Genomic DNA, 22,108 nt, shown 5'->3' with positions numbered 1-22,108 from the left:
TTTTTTGCTGCCTCCCCTCCCGGGTCAGGTTTTCTCGACCTTGTATCGTTTTTATGGCTCTCTGGACTCTTTCCCGTTTGTCTGTCTCTTTGCCGAAGCGTGAAAGTGGACACAATGTTCTTGCTGAAGGCTCCCCGAGTCTTAACTTTCAGGGAGTCGACTTGGTGCTTTGTGTGGATCGGGGAAACGTGTGTAATACGGGGAAGGGCTGAGCCCGATGTACGCTACGAACTTTTCCCCACTAGGGGTCTGCTCCCATGGCGACCAGTGGCAACATACACCCTGGATGTCTATAGTGCAGAACTGAAGCAATCTTCAACTTGATATTTTGCTTTTATTTTGGTTGCGAATGGGAGGGGAAGGAAAATCTCCCCCGTTTGGAATCTGTACGCTTTCCAGTGCTGCAGTAGGAGTAATGGAAGGGGTATCCTGTTTGTGGGACATCTAGGTGCCTTCCTCCTGCACTATGGTCTCAGGAGTGGGGAATCTAAGGCCCGGGGCAGATGTGGGCCCCGGCTTGCCTAGATCCGGTCCCTGAGGCTTAGGGCTTCTCCCGCTCTCCAGCATCAGGGGGCTGGTGTTGGTGCTCCGTCCGTGAGCCCCTCCCTTCTCCCATCCTGCACAGATCCCCCACCCCCACTTCGCTCCTGCACCCTAATTCCTGGGCAGACCCCTCACCTCCAGTCCGCTCCTACACCCACCTTCCCGCCCAAATCCCCCCTCCCCGTTTGCTACTGCCACCCTGCCAGACCCCCCCAACCCACTCCTGCACTCTCCCTCGTGCCCAGACCCCACTCCACCAGCCAGCTTCCTGGCAGCCCTCTCCCACACACTGAACCCCTCATTTCTGGCCCTACCCCAGAATGGGAGGGGGGGCAAAATCTGGTAGCCCGAATCCCCGTGGGGATCTGTCTTCCTGCTTCCTAGTTGAGGTCCACATCAGTGAAGTGTTGGGTTTTTTCCATCTTTGTGTCGCTCCTGACTGATTTTTTTTCCTGTGGGTCAGCAGCCCCCAATCCAAAAAAGATTCCTCACCCCCAGCCTAGTGGTAACCACAGAGGTTTTACTACTTCTGATAGATACTTCCTTGTAAGTAGCACAGGTGAGAGACGTGCACGCCCCCGCAGAGTGGTTCTAGCACGATAGCCACAAATGAGAACTGTATGCACCCAGAGGCACCCGAGCGGCGTGTCTCAGCGGACCACACACAAACACATTGGTCCCGTGGCTGGCCGCAGTCACAGAGTGGCAAAGCCAAGGTTAGAACCAGGACTCCTGCTTCCCGGCCCCTGACTGTGAGGCTACGTCTACACTGGCCCCTTTTCCGGAAGGGGCATGTTAATTTCAGCTATCGTAGTAGGGAAATCCGCGGGGGATTTAAATACCCCCGCGGCATTTAAATAAAAATGTCCGCCGCTTTTTTCCGGCTTTTAGAAAAGCCGGAAAAGAGCGTCTACACTGGCCCCGATCCTCCGGAAAAAGCGCCCTTTTCCGGAGGCTCTTATTCCTCCGGCTTCAGGGCTTCCCCTTGGAGGGCAGGCGAAGGAAATGTATCGGAGTTGGGTCAGGTTCGCTTTGGAGCAGCGGTCCCATAGCAAGCAGTAAGAAGACCTGAGATGTGAAGCTAGACAGCGAGGAAAGGGAAAGGCAATACAACTTGTTTTTTAAGTCTGGTTGACGATCAACCAAGTCGGTCCCAAAACTGCACTAAGGAATCCCATGTATGTATTACTATGGAAAATGTCGGGATTGAGGATCAGCTGCGACCACCTGCGTGGGTAAAGGGGATGTAAAAGCAACAGAGCAGCCCAGATATGCCTGCCTGCTGAACATAGTCACCCCGCCTGACATCATTTGTGTTTCCTTTTGCTTTCCCCTCATCTCAGAAGTTAGTATGTTTTGTTAGCACGATGCCTAGAAAGTCAGCTTCACTCACTGTCCTGGCTTGCACGGATGTAATCCTATTGACGACGTACAGACATTGAATATCCCAGTGATATCCGCTCTACTCCACGGCGGTTAGGCCTCAGTTGGAGTGTTGTGTCCAGTTCTGGGCACCGCATTTCAGGAAAGAGGTGGAGAAATTGGAGAGGGTCCAGAGAAGAGCAACACAAATGATGAAAGGTCTAGAAAACATATGCGGGAAGACTGAAAGAATTGGGCTTGTTTAGTTTGGAAAAGAGACGACCAAGAGGGGACACAATAGCAGCTTTCAAGTACCAAAAAGGGTGTTACAAGAAGGAGGGAGAAAAATTGTTTCCCCTGACTTCTGAGGACAGGACAAGATGCAATGAGCTTCAATTACAGCAAGGGAGGTTTGCTTTGGACATTAGAAAAAACTTCCTAACAGTCAGGGTGGTGAAACACTGGAATAAATTGCCTAAGGAGGTTATGAAATCTTCATCATTGGAGATATTGAAGAGCAGGTTAGATAGACATCTATCAGGGATGATCAAGACCCATGTTTCTCAACCTTTTTTTTTTAAAATAAAGTATCCCCTTTAAAGTGTGTGTGTGTGTGTGTGTGTGTGTGTGTGTGTGTGTGTGTGTGTGTGTCAGTACCCCCAGTACCTACAGTTTTCAGAAACTCAGTTTTTTTTTACCATTGCTACACATTTGTTTAAACAACTTAATCGTAGCCATGCGGGCGATAACATTTTTGGGTGTAAAAAGTACAAAAATACTAAAGCGCTGTAAAATTTAAAACAAAAATTCAGTTTTCTCCAAATTTCAGTTGTGTTGACTTACCCCCCAGGCTTCTCTTGAGTACCCCTAAGGGTACTCGGACCACTGGTTGAGAATCATTGATCCAGATGAGGCTTGGTGCTGCCGTGAGGGCAGGGGTCTGGCCTTGATGACCTCTTAAGCTCCCTTCCACTTCTAGTGTTCTGTGATTCTATAAATCCACATACTAAAGCTCCATATGATTTTTGCAGTCCAAGGGAAAGGCTCGAAACGGCTCCGAAGTAGTGTGGGTTAAGTGGCAAGCTTTGGAAAATAATTGCAGAGAGATCTGTTCACTGCAGGAGTTTGTTGGGTGCCTTTGCCAGGATGGGAAAGAAATCCACAGCTGTGACTCAGGAGGAGACGTAGGAAGGAGAAATCCCTGAATGGCTTCAAAGTGCCTTTCTGTGTTCAGAACTAGTCCGTAGACCCGTAGAACACGGGCAACGCTGGGCCGGTCTCTCCGCAAGACTTCCCATTCGCTCCCCTTGTTTGTGATTTCTCAGGAGGAGTCAGTCCCGGAACGGCGAGGGGAGGCTCACGGAAGGTTTAAGACCCAGGCGTTAACTTTCAGCCGTGGTGCTCGGTGACCCTGGTGCCCAACACCTCTGAAAAGTTGTTACTCTTCAGAACCCAGGGCTGGGCAGAATGTGAGAGGTGCTGAAGTGGGTGTACCTAGGTGAGCGGGGCGGAGGGTTTCATAGAAATACACTCGATTGACCCGGTGTTCCTCAGGCCCTTTACTCAATTCATATTTGTTTTTTGGAAAATAAAATGAAACTGTCCAGGCTTCACTTGGATCACTGCTCTGGGCTGGGGCTGGGGAGGAGGGGTTCAGGATGCAGGCTGCCCCGGGGAGAGAGGACAACCCCAGCCCTCTCTCGCCACGGCAGCTGGGGGCCTGGTGAAAAGCCCCTCTCCATGGCTGCTGCATCTCTAGTGGGTACAGCCTGGGGAGGGGAGCATGTCCCCCGGTTGGGGCAGGTTCAGCAGGAAACTGGGCACTTGCCCCTCGCTCCCTGACAAAGAGGAACAGCCGGCAATGTCGCCATATGAAGCGGGGGAGGGATTGCTTCTCCGGCGCTCCCTGAAGGACGCCTTGCGGCTGGGGCAATCATTTCACTTGCCTGGCGATTCTGTCTCTCTTCTGTGTGGTTTATGAGACCCAATCCCATTCCAGGCATAGCTCATTGTCCTGGCACAACCATCCCCTGACTTGGCTTTACGTTACAATAAGAGGAAGCTACGTACTGAATTTGGTGGGCCTAGCTCTTTCTGGTTGGGAGTTCTTGAACTGACAGAGAAACTCTCAGATACCTAGTAGATCAAATAAAATGTAGCATTGTGGGTCTTAGGGATGTTAGGAAGCATGTAATCCGGTAACCGTGTAATCCGGTAACCGTGTAGCCGACAAAAATGTTTGTTGGTTACGTGAGCAACTGCTGTGGCTCTGCATTGAAAGGAGCTTGAGGAACAGCGCACAGTCAAGCAGGCTCCCAAAATATTTTACATGCAGAGCCGCAGTTGGGGTAGCTGCCGGGAGCCGGGACTGAGCCAGTGTGCCGGCTCTGAAGCTCTTTTCCGTGCAGAGCCACAGGGGGAAGAGGGGTTTGCGTGTAGCCGGCAGCGTTAACCAATAAACATCCTCTTATTAGTTCATCGTTTAACAGTTACCTCCCTCGTGGAAATAGATGAACCAGCAACGTGCAGGACACAGTTATGTGTGTGATGGAAAGTTTACCTGCATGTGTGCGAGTGTATTATGTAATCTGTGCGTGCATGTGTAAAACATTTGTGTGCCTGTGCATATGTATGCTCTGGAACAGGCATGTAAAATCTCCTTTAAAATGTTAACCGGTAAACTGTATGTTTGACTGGTCACTGGCCTTGCTGCTAAGAGGCCTGATGTGAAGACAGAAGAGCTGACGTGCTAAATAGGAACCCAACGAGTTTGGTAAAACTGGAGCCGGGCAAGTAGGGTCCTTGGCGCTGCTTCGCAGTGTGTGGCTGGCGAGTAATTCCTACAAGGCGTTTTGGTCTCTAATACGCTCCTGTCCTGAGAAGAGGACGGACCTGCCGGCGTGTAATGCAACACTTTGTAGGTTACACTCCGGTTCCACTGCTACACAGCCATGGGGGAGCGAGGGCGGGGGATTAGCATATTATCCCTGTCTAATTGGCATCGCTTAAACTTGCCGGAAGGTGGCCCGTCCCAAGACAGCCGGGATCACTCGCTTGACCAGGTTGGGTTCGATCTCCTGCTCTCAGCTTGTTTTTTTGAGCTCCCCGGTGTCGAGGCCAAGTCGTCCCTGTACGGTCATGTATCCATTCGGCCCATGTGGCAGGCCAAGTAGCCGTAAATCAATCTCTGCCAGCCCCGGTGTAAATCAGACAGGAGTGTTAACAGTTTGCGTTCCTCTGGGGGTCTCTTGCTTAGCCGCGACTCCTGCGTTCCTCTTGTGGTTGGCAGGGGCAGCGAGCGGTTTCTTGCAGCCGATGTTTCCCCTCCTGGCAGATGCAGGCAGAGGAGTGGCACTTGTTGCTCGTTAAATGTTACTGGTCCTTTTCCTGGGGTTCCCAGCCGGTGTGTGCCCTGAATCCTGCTCCACAGGGGGTCATTGTGCCAGTGCGTCAGCGTCTCTAACACCCTCCTCGCTGCTCCCTTGGTGCGTGGCACTTCCAGGCCTCAGCTGCCCATCGCGTGTACCTCTTTTTAGTGTCGGCGTTCTGCCCCAGCAAGCTTTTTGTGCAGTGGGAATGGTGTTAAACGATCCCTGATACTCAGCCGAACGGAAAAGAGCTCTAGTTTCTCTCCAGCAAGGGTTCTCCATCACCTGGACATCAGAAATATTGTAGCCTGGATGCCTGTTGCGATCTCATCTCCGGTATTTCTTTGGTCCCCTTTGCCTCAGTGTCTTAGTTCACTATCTTTATGGTGTACAGCCTTACAACACTTGGGCTACGTCTGTGCTGCACCTCTCTTGCGCAAAATTTATGCAAAGGAAGCACGGATGCTTGCCACGCTTCATTTGCATAATTCATTGGGGACCACTTTTGCGCACGAGGCTTTTGCGCAAAAAGGAGCTGTGTAGACGGTTCCTTTTTGCGCAAAACCCCCCTTGTGCGCAAGAGCCGTTCTTCCGCATTTTTTCAGGAAGAACGGCTCTTGCGCAAGAGGGGGGTTTTTGTAAAAAGGAGCCGTTTACACAGCTCCTTTTTGTGCAAAAGCCTCGTGCGCAAAAGTGGCCCCTAATTAATGATGCATCCGAGGCAGCTGCACAGGGTGCCAGGCGGGAGCTGCTCCGGGAGGGGAGCCAGTTTCAAAAGCAGCTCCCCTCACAGACCAGCTGCCTGTTGCTCCGTGTTGCTGCCTCCGATACAGAGGCAGCAGCGCAGGATGGCAGCAGCCTCTGTCCGAGGTGGGGCTGAGCTCCCGGACGTGGCGTGAGCCGCAACTGAGCCAGGCTGCTGACCAGCCTGCTAACAAATTTACTGGCGGGAGTGAGGGGCCGGGGGGAGGAGGAGAATGCGGGCAGTCTGTAGCATTAACCGATAAGCTTTTGCTTATCTGTTAATCAGTTAATCGACTCCACTGGTACATCCCTAACACAGATGCTTTGGCCTGAGATGTGTGCTTCTGAGGATGCTCTGGTTGCTGTGAGGGGCCCTGCCTGTGCATGGAAATCTCAGCACGGGGGCTGAATGTAGCCAGTCACCATGAAGTCACAGACCGTACACGCTTTGTATTCCTAGGGAACGGGGGTTGCTGGTTCATCAGACGTGCTGGTTTTTCGAGCTTTACGCCACTGGCTTGTGAATTTTTCACTGTACGCTAGCCACAGTGGCAGGATGGGTTAGATCCTGTCCAGGAGTGATTTTATACGCAAAAGCACAACACGAGCAAACTTTACTGCTGCAAGTTTACAGACTGGACTCCCGCAAGTGCTGGGAAATGTCGCCTAACGAGGCCGCATGGCTATCGGAATTTTGTCCGGTTAACTGAAGGAGAAATTGTATTGGCATCTCCGACAGATGCCGGTTAACTGACTTTTCCGGCTATTAAAGTGCCAGAGAACTTGTCCTGTAGATAGTTTTGTGCACTTACCAAAGGTCTGTCTGGCCTCCTGCAAGCTATGGGGACTTGACTCCCACAATTCCCAGAGAAGGGTATTGCTATCCCATAATGCCGAGCAGCAATGTCCCGCAAGGCACTGCAGGCAGCGGTGGTGTGGGAGACACCGGGCTGCCTACCCACGGTGCAATGCACCTTTTGCTGATCCAGTCTCTTCCGGGGAGGAGGCGTGGCACTAGCAAAAGCCAATAACGAGGGTAGCCGTCTGCCAGCAAAAAGGCTGCGGGTGCAGGTACCGACAGGGTCAGCATGAGGTGGCGTAACAATGCATTGAGGGAGGGTGGTTCTCCTGGGGTCTCAGACCGGTTCCGTGTTGGGTGGTTGCTTTCTCCCTAGTGCGCTGTTGCAAAGGGAATTAAATCCCCGCACTTGGAGCTGGGAGCTTCCCAGGTATAGAGCCAGGACTGCAGTGTTAGTGCATCCCACGGAGTTAATAATTCACACGCCGGGCAGGGTTCTGTCTCAAGATGGGCAAGTCGTCCAAGGGAGAGAAGGGTGATTTGATTGTCATCCTTTGGAGTCTTGATCTCCATATTTGGAAATGTTTACCCATCGCACTGGGCTATTGGAAGGGGAGGGGAGGTGACTCAGGGTTTGGTGGAAGCAGGGTTTGAATTCCTGTAGTAAGTATTTTTTTTCCCTTTTCTCCTTGTTTTGGAAGCCTGTTGTCGTCCGTGTGCAGCTCTCTCGCTCCGGGTCTCGATCCTCATGCCATCTGCCTTGGTGGAGAGCGTCTGAGCGAAGGAGATCGTTTGCTCTCTCGTAAGTACAGGGGTATTTCAGAAGCAAGGGAGTTGGTTTTTGGTTTAGTCAGATGGATTGTTGCGGGGGGGGGGGGTGAATGTGACGCACGTTATGTCCTCTAACCTGGTCTGTTGCACCCCAGTCAAGCAGAAAGAGACCTCCCGTAGCAGTGAGAATTACCTGGCGGATCCAACTCAAAATCAGACCTATGCTCTGTCATTACCTGAGGGCCTAATGCTTTGCGGTAGATGAAACAATCCGTTTTGCAGGCTCCACCTCCGTCCTTTGGTTAATGCAGAAGGACAGTCGAGTGAAATAAGTATACGCCTTGAGTAGCATTCTGAAGGGAAACCACAGCTTATATGCCAGTTTGGTCTCATACCCAACTGTGTGTATTAATGGGATCAATATAACCGGCAGGTATATTTGCTGCAAAAGTTAATATTTAACTCCATGTCGTTGTGCGGCAGGGAAAAGTTTAACCATTTTAACAAGCTGGGGTTTTTTTTCCCTCCCAAGTTTTCAGCGCATAATTTTTCCTGTTCGTTCGCGTTTTAGTACGAGTATAGAATCTGTCGGATACAGCAGCTGTCTAATATTCACCCAACCCTCCTTTTCCTGAAAGGAAACTGCAGTCCATCAAGAAAGTTAACACTAAAAAAACCATGGCGCTTTCTGTTTCCTGTTTTATTTGTGGCGATTAAAGCCATGCCCAAGAGTTTGGAATTTGTCCCTGGAGTCCGATTGTCATTTGCATTCACTGATCTGCGGCATGTGCAGTGAAATTTCTTTCTGTCCAGAGACGAGAGGGGGAGGGTTTTAACGGGGATTCTGGACGGGTTGACTGCTAGCGAGTCCTGTGCTTCTCATGGAGAAAAAGGTCATTGGGGAGGGGTGTAAATGCAATGAGCTTTAAGTCATTGGTTGGAGTTATTGGTATCTATATTGTCTTTTCAGTTAGTAATGTCTAGATCAGCTTGGGTCTGTTTTCACGATCCATTTGACAGCATAGCGATAGAATGTAGATTTAAAAAATCATTATCCCCCCCCCATTTATTTATAATTAAGGGAAGTGTTTGCATTGGCACTAACTCAGTTGTGCAAGTGACTTGATCGTTCTTGGCCTCGAACGGGCATCTCTCTTCGCTTGTGTCAAGAGCATGGTATGAATTGAAGTCACGGGTAAGCAAGCCAAAGGACTTGCTGGACACAGTCTTGCAGACTTGGAGTGCATTTGGAGTTGGCCAGTCTCGGTCGCATGGAAACCGGCGTTGATTTTCAATGTAGCTCTTCCAGGCCTCAGCTGAAATGAGTGCCCCATTGTGCCACATGCTATGCCAGTCATTATCCCAAAGGGTGTACAGCTCCTCAATCGCAGTCCAAAACCTTAACCAAAAGACTGTCCTTCCTTTACTATATGCCTTTATATCAGGGGTCTCCAAACTTTTCAGCCCGAGGGCCGCATTAACTATCAAACAGCAGTTCGGGGGCCGACTACACACTTGAGGTCCAAATAAAAAACAATCAAAACATGGATGTTGTTTTTAATTATTTATTTAATATTATTTTATTCAGTTATTATTTAATAACACATTGATACACTACACATGAACACCTGTATTAGTGTGAATGGTGAAATTGTTTCCTGGATGCCAAAATAGCAGACATTTCTGGCTTTAGATTTGTTGTCCCTAACATCAACTTACCTGAATATAGTGTGCAAATATATCCACTTATGGTAGAGAGATTGTTGCTTTTAATGTTTCCTCTTCAGAATATTCGCCTGCGAATCCGTTTCTCCCGGAAGGGGGGGGGGGGCTTTTCCCCCTGCTCTCCCCTTCCTCTGCACGCTGTCCTCCCCTCCTGCTTGCCACCGCTCACTCCTTCCCCCCCCCCGGGCGGAAGGGGTCACCTTTTTAAAGTTCCCGCCGGGGTTCACGTTCCCCCGCACGTCGTCGGGCGGGCGTTACCACCACCGCCCATCCTGCCCCCTGATTGGCCGGCTGCCCTGTCAGTCTGGGCGGGGGAACGCCGCCCGTGCTAACCTCCGCCCCCTGTGCCGTTTGCCGCCCGCGCGGCCGCTTGTCAGCGGAGCGGCCCGCTTCTCCTGCCCCGGCGCGGCGTGAGTACACGCCGCACACCCCTGACAGGGCCCCCCCCCCGCGGCAAGAAGGGCCCGTTCGGCGGCGCCCCAGGGACGGGCGGGGGTCGCCTCGTCACACCGGCACGCGGAAGAAGGCGGGGCCAGACAAAAATGTCTCCACGGGCCGGATGAGAGGGCCTCGCGGGCCGCAGTTTGGAGACCCCTGGTTTATATAAACAGGCTTTCCACATGTGAGGCCAACGTCCCGGTGCCCACAGTGACTAAAGCATGGGGAGGTCCAGCTCTGCACCCCCAAAAGGGGCGGGGCCCAGTCAGCCTGGCTGGCTGGTGTTGAAAAAGTGAATAAGGAGAAGTGATTTACTTATTCCCACAATATAAGAACTAGGGGTCACCAAATGAAATGAATAGGCAGCAGGTTTAAAACAAACGAAAGGAAGTTTTTCTTCATTCGTCACACAGTCAACCTGTGGAACTCCTTGCCAGAGGATGTGGTGAAGACTAGGACTTTTAACAGGGTTCAAAAAAGAGCTGGAGAGATTCATGGAGGTTTCAGATTTAGCTAGACAGATTCATGGAGGTTAGGTCCATCAATGGCTATTAGTCAGGATTGGTAGGAATGGTGTCCCCAGCCTCTGTTTGTCTGGAAATGGGTTACAGGAGAGGGATTATGTGAGGATTACTGGTTGCATCCCTCCCTCTGAGGCATCTGGCATTGGCCACTGTGGGCAGACAGGACACTGGGCTAGATAGACCTTTGGTCTGACCCAGTGTGGCCGTTCTGATGTTCTTATAAAACAAAAGACAGAACTATGCAGCACTTTAAAGACTAACAAGATGGTTTATTAGGTGATGAGCTTTCGTGGGCCAGACCCACTTCCTCAGATCCAATTGTGGAAGAAAATTGGCACGAAAATTGGCAAGATGTTCTTATGTTTGTCTTCTGTGGAGTGGAAGGAATTGGCTTGTACCCCATGCTTGGGCTCCAGGCTGCAGCCTGGCGGAGTGGTACTAGAACAGCCGCCGGGGACTCACAGCCACGTCCTGTGCTCAATTCAGGGCGTTTCTGTTGTTTACCCTGCACAGTAATAACTTGGATGCTTCAGGCAGAATACAGATGCACTAAGTTATGCTGACTGGGGTCTCTTCAAAACAGACCTTGTTGAGGTGAGGGGGAAACCCCCCAGCTACCCAGGCGAGGGGTGCGTTACGATATGAAAGGGATGGAGAATCTATCAACTAGCAGAGGATGGGGGGCGGGGTTACCGTCTTGTATTGTGCATTTCTAGTTCTGCCTCGCACTTCTGTAACTGAAGATGTCAGCCTGTCTGACAATTATTGAGTTCAGCCAGTCAGCTCCTGGATGTACACCTGTGGAGTCTGATGGTTGTGACATAGCCAGGACAGGATGGGAAATTTGGAAATCAAACACCAGTGTCCTGATTCCCATGACTCAATCCGCTCCCATCTGTTAAGCTCCTTCTGATCCAGGAGTTTTGCAATCTTAGACTGAAAAGTGCTATTCCCTATCTAGTATTATTTACTGGTAAAATTACACCCTGCTGAAAACTAATACGGTGATTACTCAAGGCAAACTGAAATCAGCGAGTATTTAATACCACTGATGCTTGTCCTCAGTATATGGGGTGATCCCAATAACATCTTGTTATGGCAGGAATTACCAGGTAGTGATGATGCTTTGTCTTTTTTTCTTAGCCAGTGTAGTCTTTGAAGAAATGCTGCATTGGTGTTGGCTTTGTGATGCTGGTTCTTTGGGGGAAGACGTGGCTAGCAGCTGGAGAGTCGGCTGTCTGCCTTCATCTCTCCAATAGAGTCTGTTCCTGGGAGCCAAGTGTTGGTGTTTTGGGATAAGACTCAGCGAGGTTGCTCTGTTAGAACCATGTCACGCTAGAACTGGAAGGGACCCTGAGAGGTCATCAAGTCTGGTCCCCTGCCCTCACGGCAGGACCAATCACCATCTAGATCCTCCCTGACAGGTGTCTGTCCAACCTGCTCTTAAATATCTCCAGAGATGGAGTTTTCACAACCTCCCTGGTCAATTTATTCCAGTGTTTAACCACCCTGGCAGGTAGGAACTTTTTCCTACTGTCCAACCTAAACCTCCCTTGCTACAGTTTAAGCCCTTGCTTCTTGTCCTGTTCTCAGAGGCCAAAGAGAACAATTTTTCTCTCTCTTCCTCATAACACCCTTTTAGCTATTTGAAAGCTGCTCTCATGTCCCCTTTCCAAACTAAACAAGCCCAGTTCTTTCAGTCTTCCCTCCGATATCCCACAGACCAGCAGAGCTGTCCGTAGAGTTGTTGTTCTTCAGATAAATCTCTTGTCCGTGTGGACAATTTAAAAAAAAAAAAAAGAATTGGTTATAATCTTTGAAATGAAAACCAGAAAAGATTATTCTTTTCTAACAACTCTGACGACCAGGACCAACTCATAGTCAGTGGGATCGTCGTTAGTAAAAGGCGATTTCATGGGAAATGTGTAGGCGCGCCAGTTAAAATGGGAGGAATTGTGTGTGGTACCAGCGGCGAAGCTGTCCATCAGCAGTCTCAAATTATGTACTAACACGATGCTTTCCACCTGGGCGGAATTTACAAATCTCACAAGCTTGCCACACCTCTAAAAGACAGGAATGTATTTATCAGCCCTAATGTACCAATGAACGTTGCAGATGGTGTGATTAAGTGATATGCCTGAGGTCACATAGGGAGTCTGTGTCAGAGCCAGGAATAGACCCTAGATCAGGGATGGGCAACCATGAATAGTGGGTGGGCCGCATGAGTGGCCTTCCTTCAGCTACGTGGGTTGCAGCAGCCCATGGCTTGCTGGCGTTCCATCTGTAGCCCCGTGGTGCCCCTGGCTGCCCCTTCTCCCACGTGTGCACTGGGGCTCCGGACCCCTGCACTCCCCTACTCCTCCGCCTCCCTCCCCGCACTTTTGGAGGAGCCGTGAATCACCTGATTCACGCTCTGTCCCAGCTCCTCCCCCTCCCTCCCAGAGCCGGAATGCCGCAAACAGTTGATTCACGACATTCCAGCTCTGGGAGGGAGGGGGAAGAGCCAGGACTGGACAAGGATCAAGTGATTCATGGCGGAGGAGTCGGGAAGTCAGGGATGTGATGCCCCACTGCGCCAGAGGACAGCCAGGGGGTCCACGGCCACTGCCCCTCAGTGCTGAAGTGGAGCCACAAGACTATTGTGCATCTGCGGGGCAGCGTAAGGTGGTATTTTTACCAGCAAAGTGACTTGCTAACAACAAAAGACCAAGCGTTTCGAAAGACCCAGTGACTTGAGGCTTTGCTGCAGCACTCTACTAATAGGCAGGCGGGTGCTTTTCTCAGGAGGCAATTAGTGTGCCGCACATTGGTGCGTTTCGGACGTCACCCCCCTCTGGGGCACATTGCTGCTCTGTAGAGACACGCCTCTTGAGGGCTGATGATTGTCCGAAAATGTCGAGGCTGACGTCAGGTGTCCCAAGTGGGACGCCGCAAAAAGGAAGCCTCCTGAATCGCGTGTCCCTTTTGAAAATCCAAGCCCCAAAGCTCTGCTGCTGGAAAGAGCCGCATTTTAGTGTCGTGCCATTTTTTTCTCCTCTCTTCAGCTGGGAAATCTTGCCCAGGACACAATGACACGCATGGCAATGCTGCAGAGTAACTCACACATCCCAGAACTGTGTGTCATGGAGCCACAGACTCACAGAACACTAGAACGGGAAGGGACCTCGCGAGCTCATCGAGTCCAGTCCCCTGCCCTCCCGGCAGGACCAAGCATCGTCTAGACCAGTGGTTCCCAAACTTTTTGGCATCACTCCCCCTTTTTGATTTTTCAAAAACCCTCACGCGCCCTCCTTCCCCCCCAAATAGCAGCAAAACTTGTTGAGCAAAAAAGGAACTGAACAGGGCAGCAAAACTTGCTGGTGGGGAGGCTGGGTTGCCTCGCGCCCCCCCTGGAATTTCTTCACCCCCCCCCCAGGAGGGCACGTCCCCCAGTTTGGGAACCCATGGTCTAGAACATCCCTGACAGGTGTCGATCCAACCTGCTCTTCAATATCTCCAGAGATGGAGATTCCACAACCCCCCCTAGGCAATTTATTCCAGTGTTTCCCCACCCTGACAGTTGGGAAGTTTTTCCTAATGTCCAACCTAAACCTCCCTTGCTGCAGTTTAAGCCCATTGCTTCTTGTCCAGTCCTCAGAGGCCAAGGAGAACAGTTTTTCTCCCTCCTTGTAACACTCTCTTAGGGACTTGAAAGGTGCTATGGTGTCCCCTCTCAGCTTTCTCTTTTCCAAACTAAACAAGCCCCAGTTCTTCCTGGCTTCTCTCAAAGGTGTTCTAGATCTTTAATCATTTCTGTTGTTCTTCCCTCTCCAATTTCTCCACATCTTTCCTGAAATGTGGTGCTCAGAACTGGACACAATACTCCAATTGAGGCCTATATATACTTTACTGGGCATCAGTCACAGGCCAGCTAGAGCATTCAGTGCTGAGCAAGCAAGCCTCTAAAAGCACTTCTGTTCTGTGCTAACGCAGTGTATAATGAAGGGTGCGGGTTTTCAGCATGTAATCCGGTATAAATAGTGTGCTGATCAGGACAGTGGAGTGATAAGTGCTATTAAAAAGTATCGTAACATTCTTGTATTGTCTAAACGTGACACTATAGCTAATGGTTTCCGTTCTGTGTTTGTACAGCGCCTAGCGCGGTGGATCCTGCGCTGTGCCCGGGTACTCTAGTCCAGAGAGTGAATAGTTGTCACACTAACAAAGGGGCTGTGTCTACACTGGCGGCTTCTTGCGCAAGAATCCGCAGAGCGTCCACACTGCCCGCCTGCTCTTGCGCAAGGAAATTTACGGTACGGCGTGGTAAGAGAGGGCTCCTTGCGGAAGAGCTATGCTCTTTTTTAACAGGTGTAAGCCCTCTTGTGCAGGAGCTCTTGCGCAGGAGGGCAGTGTGGATGCTAAGCAGGGATTTCGTGCGCAAGAAAGCCCTATGGCTATAATGGCCATGAGCGCTTTCTTGTGCAAGACAGCGTCCACACTGCCATGGATGCTCTTGCGCAAAAGCACATCTCCCACATGGCAGTGTGGACGTTTTCTTGCGCAAGAAGCTGCCAGTGTAGACATAGCCTGGGTGTTTTGGGTTGTGGTTCTGGTGTTGAGCTGACGTAATTGTGTGATTTTTGGGCAAGTCCCTAATGGCCCGAGGCCCTGCAGCTCCGCCATGCGTTGTTAGTTTTCTGAGGGCTCAGAGTTCCAGACTGCTTACGTGCTGTGCCTCATTTCCCCGTCTTTAAAATGGGGTTCATAACGTCTCTCCTACAGCGCTTTGAGTTCCTCGTCCAAAGGCATTATTAGCGAGACCCTCTACTATGAGGATATGTCTACACAGCAAAGGAGACGCATGGCCAATGTGCTTTCTAATCTTTTCCATCCACGTGTGGATTTTTCCACCCATGTGCAGAATAAATTTTGTTAGATGCACCAAGGCACGTGTGAACATGCACCACCAGGGAGAAACACAAACGTAGCTTGTGAGTGCTCGGCTAATCAGCTGGGTGGCCTTGGAATCTCTCCGGAGTGGCCGCACACGCACCCAGCTTACAGGGAACGGTGTACATGGCAGCAAATCTCCACGTCCGGGTGGAGTACAAATAGCCGTGTTGCTGCTTGAAATCAGGCTGGCGCTGAGCTCTGAAACCCAGCGAGGGGAGGGGCGAAATGTCTGCATGGCTGAGAGCCCAAACGTCTCCATGGCTATTTTTAGCCCTGCATTGAGCGGCTGTGTCCGGTGATCCAGGCTCAGCGACTTCCTGCTGCAGGGTTGTGTGTTTTTGTTTTTGTTTTGCCTGTTGTAGACCTACCCTTAGAGGCTGTCCATGTGTTGCCACTGGGAGCTGGTTCCGTGGCAGGGCAACGTGTGATTATTTGTCTGCTGTTCTTGTTGAATCAATATTGTGTGTTCAGGGCAGTGTGTTTCAAATCCATGCGCGTGCGCAACATGTGTTGTGGTAGGGAAGCATTTGTGGTAACTAGTCCTTCTTGTTTTTCATGTGGAGGTTAAGGCAGTCGGGTAGGATCTGAGGCGGCCAACGTGCCTACACAACGAGGGAGTTGTGGAGTCCCCAGAACAGCTTGTTAAGGTGCCTGGAGATGGAGCAGGAATTCTTCCTCCATAAAGCTGTCATAGAGGAACTCTAATTCTTCTCCCAAGTTTTCTAGGGAGGCTGCCTTATTCCATCCTCCACTGTAGGGCACCTTCCCACGCCACGACAGGAATATTTATCAGCCCCGCTATACCCATGAACATTAAAAAAATAGAGTGGTTAAGTGATGTGCCTGAGGTTACACAGTGAGTCTGTGTCAGAGCCAGGGATAGACCCTAGATCAAAGAGGGGCAACCACGAATAGTGGGTGGGGCACATAAGTGGCCCTCCTTCACCGATGTGGGCCGCAGCAGCCTAAACGTGGCCCCGCCCCCACTCAGTGGCATCTGCATTGCTACAAGGCAGGTAGCAGTGCAGCTGCGTCTGATTGAATGTGGACACGGTGTAGTGGAAATGTGAGGGCTCAGGTTGCTGCTTTTTTAATGGCAGGTAAGTGGACCCCCGAAGCTCTACCTCCTGCTCCTGCCCTTTCCCCCTGACCCCATCCTTACTCCGTCTCTTCCCTCCAAGATTAACCCCCCCCGACATTAGGCTGGTCAAATGGCACCAAGAGACACAGGCCAAGACTCTGGCTGTCCAGATGATGGGAGAATCTGCAGATTCCTTTTCGAAGGCCGGTGCGTCACCATTCCTCCTGCGCTCAACGCGGCCGTGTAGGGAGGAGCACTTGGGAAGAAGGGAGGCGGCTGTTGGTGTTGTGTGCTTTGTTTTCGGGATGATTGCTTTGTCTCCCAAGTGCCCTGCATTGATTTTCTAGTTTCCTGCTAATCAGGGGGGCCTGCAATTACCACCTCCTCTGATTGCGGCCGCCGTGCCAAAGAGAGCTGCCGAGTCCCAGAAGATTGTGCACTCGGCTGTATTCTTTCTTGGCGGACAGTCTGGCTGTGACCTGAGGCTTTTACTGCTTGCCCGAAGAGGCTAGATAGCGGCGGGGGGAGAGTCTGTTCATACACTATGTTGTAGTACACAGCGGCTGGCATACAAACTGTGTGCGGGATCAGTTCATTCTGTGTGGAGAAGCAAGAAAGGGACGAGAGGCGCGGAGAGTTTTTTCAACCACCTGTTGATGGGAAAACATCGATTGCCCCAACAAAGCGGCGTCCGACTCGGATCGGTTGGGAGGAAACCGTTGTCGGGAAGGTTGTTCAGGGCCACGTTGGAGTCCTTCAACAGCCCCTGAAATAGCCAGTGGTCGGGGCTCTCGCAGAAGCGGGAGACCCGGGTTCCAATCCGTGAATCGGCAGAGCCCGGAACGGGGTTAGGGAAGGCGGCTCCCGGTGGCAGGCGCTGCAAAGGAGACATTTCAGTGTGGCTGTGGAAGCTGCAGGAAGAGACACAAGGGGCCGGCTTTGGTGCTAGTCCAGGATGGCTCTGTGAAGGGGTTTCATGAGTTGTTGGGAGTTCTTGTAGCCTGGAGCCCGGTTGCAAAGGTGGGCAGGGGCTTAGACCCGAAGAACTGGGTCAGAAGAAGGCCAGAGAGTAGGGCAGTGATGGACAGTCGAGGCTAGTGAGGGGGTCGCAAGAGGGGCCTCCTTCACCGGAGTGGGCCACAAGGTCGTGGTAACCAAGACGGTCTCTCGGGTTAGGGTAGCTTTGCGCGCTGCGTCGGCGTACTCAGAACTGGCGGGGGTACCGACAGAACCGTAGCGGCGCTGTGATCGTCTGCAGAGGGAGCACCCGGCTCTCTCAACGTTGTGTGCCATCAACACACCCCTCCCTTCCCATGCCCTGGCTTTGCGTGGGTGTCACTTGAGTAATCCTGGGAGGAAAACACCTTCGCGGACAGTAAGCGGTGGGCTCTTGTAATCCTGCACGTGGGCAACGGTAAATAAAATGTCTCATAGGCCACACACAGAACCCCAATGGGCCACGGGGTGCCCACCACCGAGTAGGGAGTTGCTGGATGCATATCACTAAACCCTGGAGCATCGTCTTTTATGATAAGGAATCAGCTGATTATCAGCTGTCTTGTGAGCACTCTTGCCCTCCTTAGCTTGCTGGCTAAATATCTCCTGCTGCCAAGGGACGCTAAACCTGTGTGTGTGTGTGGGGAGGGGGAGAGGAGGGACCGCTTCATCATTTGGCATCTGTCGGCACCAAAGCAGCCAGCTAGTTAGTTCCATCAGCTCAGTGCTGACGGGGGGATTAGATATCCATCTTCCAATGTGCAGTTGGCTCCAGGCACATGGTTTTATTGCATGAGTTTGGCTCTGGTATTCACCCTGGGGCTAGGGTCGTACACAGAGCCTTGTTCTCGCCTTCTCATTCCGTCGCAGACCCAAAAACCCAGTGTCAGGTTTCAGAGATTAAGATTTGCGGGCCAGATTCTCAGATGGTGGAAATCCATGTTCCCGCCAGTCTTTTCCAGCCATCTGTGGATTTTTTCAAACGTGCAGAATAAATTTTGTTATGTGCATGGAGGCATGTGCAAGTGTGCACCACCAGGGAGAAACACAAACCCAGCGGGGGGTGTTCTGCTAATCAGCTGGGCGGCATTAGAATCTCTCTTGAGCAGCCGCACAAATGCACAGCTTATAGGGAACATGTGGATTTTGGTGGTGCTACCCTGACTTACACTGACTGAGAATCTGGTCTTGTTCATTCGCTATCCCCAAATCTTAATGGAAACGGAGTGGAAATGGGGCTGGAGGCAGAGGTTAAAAAATAACCCAGTTCAGTCTTTTCTGGCCACAGCTGTAGCCGTGGGTACGTGTCCTGCCCACACAGGCTGGTGCATGGCTCAAGGTTTGAGGTTGTGGGTTAGCAATATTGGTATAGTCCGTCCACCTCCTCTTTGCAGATAAACTTAAGAAATAGTCTTGCAGCCAGGAGATAAGAGAGAAGGAGAAATAGTCTTGCGGGTATCCCGCTCCAGCTTAGCATGCTGCAGAGAGAAAGCAAACACGACGTGGGCCTAAGAATGGCAGAACATGCAGGGCTGGCTCGGAAGGCTGATGTTGTTTATCACTTCCCCAGCCCTGTAAATTTCACAACAGAGGAGGACCAGGTCCTGGTCTGAAAAGGTTGCAGTCCAAGCTAGAGGCAGCCCTGGTGAGGGAGGGCGTGGGCAGACTGCTGGAGAGGAAAGTGTGAGAGGGCACCTTGCTGAAAGGGACTTTCCAGGAGAGAGATTGGTAGGAGGCCAGAGGGCACTGCCAGGAGAAATGCCTGGGCGGAGGTTTGAAGCTGGGAGTGAGGAGCCAGGGAGGACGCTGGGAAAAGGCGATTGAGAGGGAGGGTGGGGTGAGAAGGAGGAGGAAAGGGAGAAAATGAAAGCAGGTCCTGTGAGATAGGGACGGGCTGTTATCCGCTTTGATCGGTGGGGAACTGAGGCGTGGCGAGAGCAAGTGACTTGCCCAAGGTGACACAGAAAGACTGTTTCAGAGCCAGGAAGTGTGGCCCTCAAAGAGGAGGGACGTTCAGAGGCCGTTGGGTGGAGGGCTGGAGGTGCTTGGCAGCCGCGTGTCCTGGGCCGTGCAGTAATTCAGCTGCAGCGTAAAAGGTGCCAGGTTCCTTTGAGAACGGACGGGACTCGGGCCTGGCTGAATTCCAATACAGAATTGTCGGAGCCTCTGGGCACGGCGCGGCCCAGCCTCCCTCAGCCAGTCGTTGAGTGCCGTCTGGCCTGCGCCGCGCAGGCCTCTGGCCCAGGGCTCCGGCTGCCACAGCCACCGCGAGCTCCGGGCCCTTTTAAATCACCGGGCCCCAGGGGAAGCTGCCCCTTTCGCACGTCTGTCCTCCCCATCGATGATCCTCCAGTGCACTGCCTTGGCCTTTCTGGAGGGAGACTGAATTCTTTGCCTCCCACTGCTCCACACACACCGGTGGCTGGGTTGGCTGGCCCAGGAAAACGGCTCCCTGCCTTCAGGTGTCAACCTTGTACCCTGGGCTGCCTGAGAGGCAGGGCGCCTGGGAGGAGTCCGTAAAGAGGCCCTAGTGTGACTGTCCAGTGGCTGTGCCTAGCTCAGTGCCTACCGCGGCCTGGTGTGGTTGGAGGAGCCCTTTCCAACTGGTGCATGGAGGCCTGAGACAACGCATGGGTGGAGACGGTTGAAAGCGGGTCCTGGGGCACTCCCCAACCACCTCGCAGTGACAGCGCCACTTTTTAGGCCTTTTCAGCTACTTGGTGGCGCTTTCTCGTGGTCCAGCCTCCACGTCGGTCTTCCGAGGAGCCTGTGTGGAGAATGAACGTTGAATGAACGTTCGGTGACCGCTGGCGTCTGTGTGCTTCTCAGAGCACTCCTGTGAGACAGGGACGTGCTGCTATCCCATTTGGGAGGTGGGGAACCGAGGCGTGGGGAGAACAAGTGACTTGCCTGAGGTCACGCAGAAAGACTGTTTCAGAGTTAGGAACTGAATCCAGCTCTCCAGTATTGTCTTACCAAACTTAAGCAAGGTCAGTGGTTGGTTGTGCCAGGAGAATGGGACATGCTCAGAATTCGATTGTTTTTCATAAAATGAAAAGGGAAGGGTCTGGTAGGAGGGATAGTTGTACTGCAGAATGACCATGGGGGGCAGCAAGGGGCCGGAGATGGGGACTAGGACAGCGATAGCTCCATTGGGCTAGCAGGGGGTAGGGGTGGAGAAAGGGACAGCTTGTCTCTTATAGTTCAGAGAGTTTATCAGTTTGTGTGTCTGCTTGTATGCGTGTCTGTGTGTCCCCTGCCAGGGGACACGCATCTCTCCCCCAGTTGTGCCACGGACAAGTGTTTCTCACCTGGCACCAAGTTGCCGTGGTGGGAGAGGGCTGGGTTTGTCCTCTCCCCCCAGGGCAGCCTGCATCCAGACCCTCCTCCCCAGCCCCACCCCAGAGCCATGATTTAAATGAAGAAAACCAAAATTGATTTGAGTTAAGGGCCTGAGTGACTCCGGGGGACTCTTCTGTTTAGTAGGACACAAGGTTAGCGGATCTCCATTTGGACCATGGAGCTGTGCGAGGAGACTAATATGCGATACGACCACCATTCTGAACTGGCACGACAAGTCCGACTTCCTGCCACAGCCCTGACGGACTGTTAGGCCTGCGGTTTCATTAGGAGTGCACCTTTCACAAGGCCTTTGGCAAAGATACGATCCTGAAGCCAGGCTGAGGAGGAGAGAAATCGGATGACCGCTAGCTTTGCGAGGCAGGATTAATGACCTCCAAGGTTAATGTTCATGAGCATGCACTGCTGCTAACGGTATTTTTAATGCAAACATCAATCCCTCCCGTTGTTTCGTTTGAAGCTAATGGCCGTTTTCCAGGAGCAGACGGCGTATCTAGGGCTTTGCAATATACTATACCTTTGTCAGAGAGAGGATTTGGGGAGAGTTATCACGGTTGCCAAACATGGTGCCTTCCAAGCTGATGAAGCAGAAACTGGCCTTTCTTGGATCCAGACCACACAAGGGCTGTTCACCAGTCAGATAAAGGTGGGAGGGAAAAAGACAGAGGCCCCAAAAGTGGCTTTGGATTGTTTTAAGTGGTAAAAAATAGAAGCGCTGCGTGACGATAATGATCTTCGCTAGTTGAAAAGAGCTGTATGTCATAGAATCATCGAATCCTAGGGCTGGAAGAGACCTCAGGAGTCATCGAGTCCAGCCCCCTGCCCAAAGCAGGACCAACCCAACTCAATCAACCCAACCAGGGCTTGGTCAAGGATTCCACCCCCTCCCTAGGAAACCCATCCCAGCGCTTCCCCACCCTTCTAGGGAAAGAGTTTTTCCTAATATCCAACCTAGACTTCTCCCACTGCAGCGTGAGCCCATTGCTCCTTGTTCTGCCATCTGCCCCCACTGAGAACAGCCTCTCTCCTTCCTCTTTGGAACCCCCCTTCAGGGAGTTGCAGGCTGCTCTCAAACCCCCCCTCACTCTTCTCTTCTGCAGACTAAACAAACCCAAATCCCTCAGCCTCTCCTCGTAGGTCATGTGCTCCAGCCCCTGAATCATTTTGGTTTCCCTCCGCTGGACTCTCTCCTGTGTGCCCACATCCTTTCTGTAATGGGGGGCCCAGAACTGGACACAATACTCCAGATGTGGCCTCACTAGTGCCGGATAAAGGGGAATCATCACTTCTCTAGATGTGCTGGGAATGCTCCTCCTAATGCCCACCAACATGCCGTTAGCCTTCTTGGGGACCGGGGCACCCTGTTGACACGTATCCAGCTTCTCATCCACTGTAACCCCCAGATCTTTTACACCCCAGGTTATTTAACACCAAGATAATCAGATCTGTGGCAAAATGGTCAGTG

The 22,108-nt window shown here is 51.9% G+C and overlaps 1 protein-coding gene across 5 annotated transcripts in view; it reads left to right on the top strand.

The window, feature by feature from the left end:
• The window catches only part of LPP (LIM domain containing preferred translocation partner in lipoma), a 558,558-nt gene that overhangs the window by 104,114 nt on the left and 432,336 nt on the right, over positions 1-22,108 (top strand). For all 5 annotated transcript variants that reach the window (XM_075938236.2, XM_075938238.2, XM_075938235.2 and 2 more), the window contains exon 2: positions 7,518-7,618. The gene's annotated coding sequence lies outside the window, so the exon portion shown is untranslated. The remainder of the gene's footprint in view (positions 1-7,517; positions 7,619-22,108) is intronic.

Source organism: Pelodiscus sinensis, chromosome 10, assembly GCF_052426305.1.
Source record: "Pelodiscus sinensis isolate ZL-2025 chromosome 10, ASM5242630v1, whole genome shotgun sequence".
Classification (NCBI taxonomy): Eukaryota; Metazoa; Chordata; order Testudines; family Trionychidae; genus Pelodiscus; species Pelodiscus sinensis.
The sequence above is the reverse complement of the archived record's forward strand: the minus strand, read 5'-3'. Positions and strand labels throughout refer to the sequence as shown.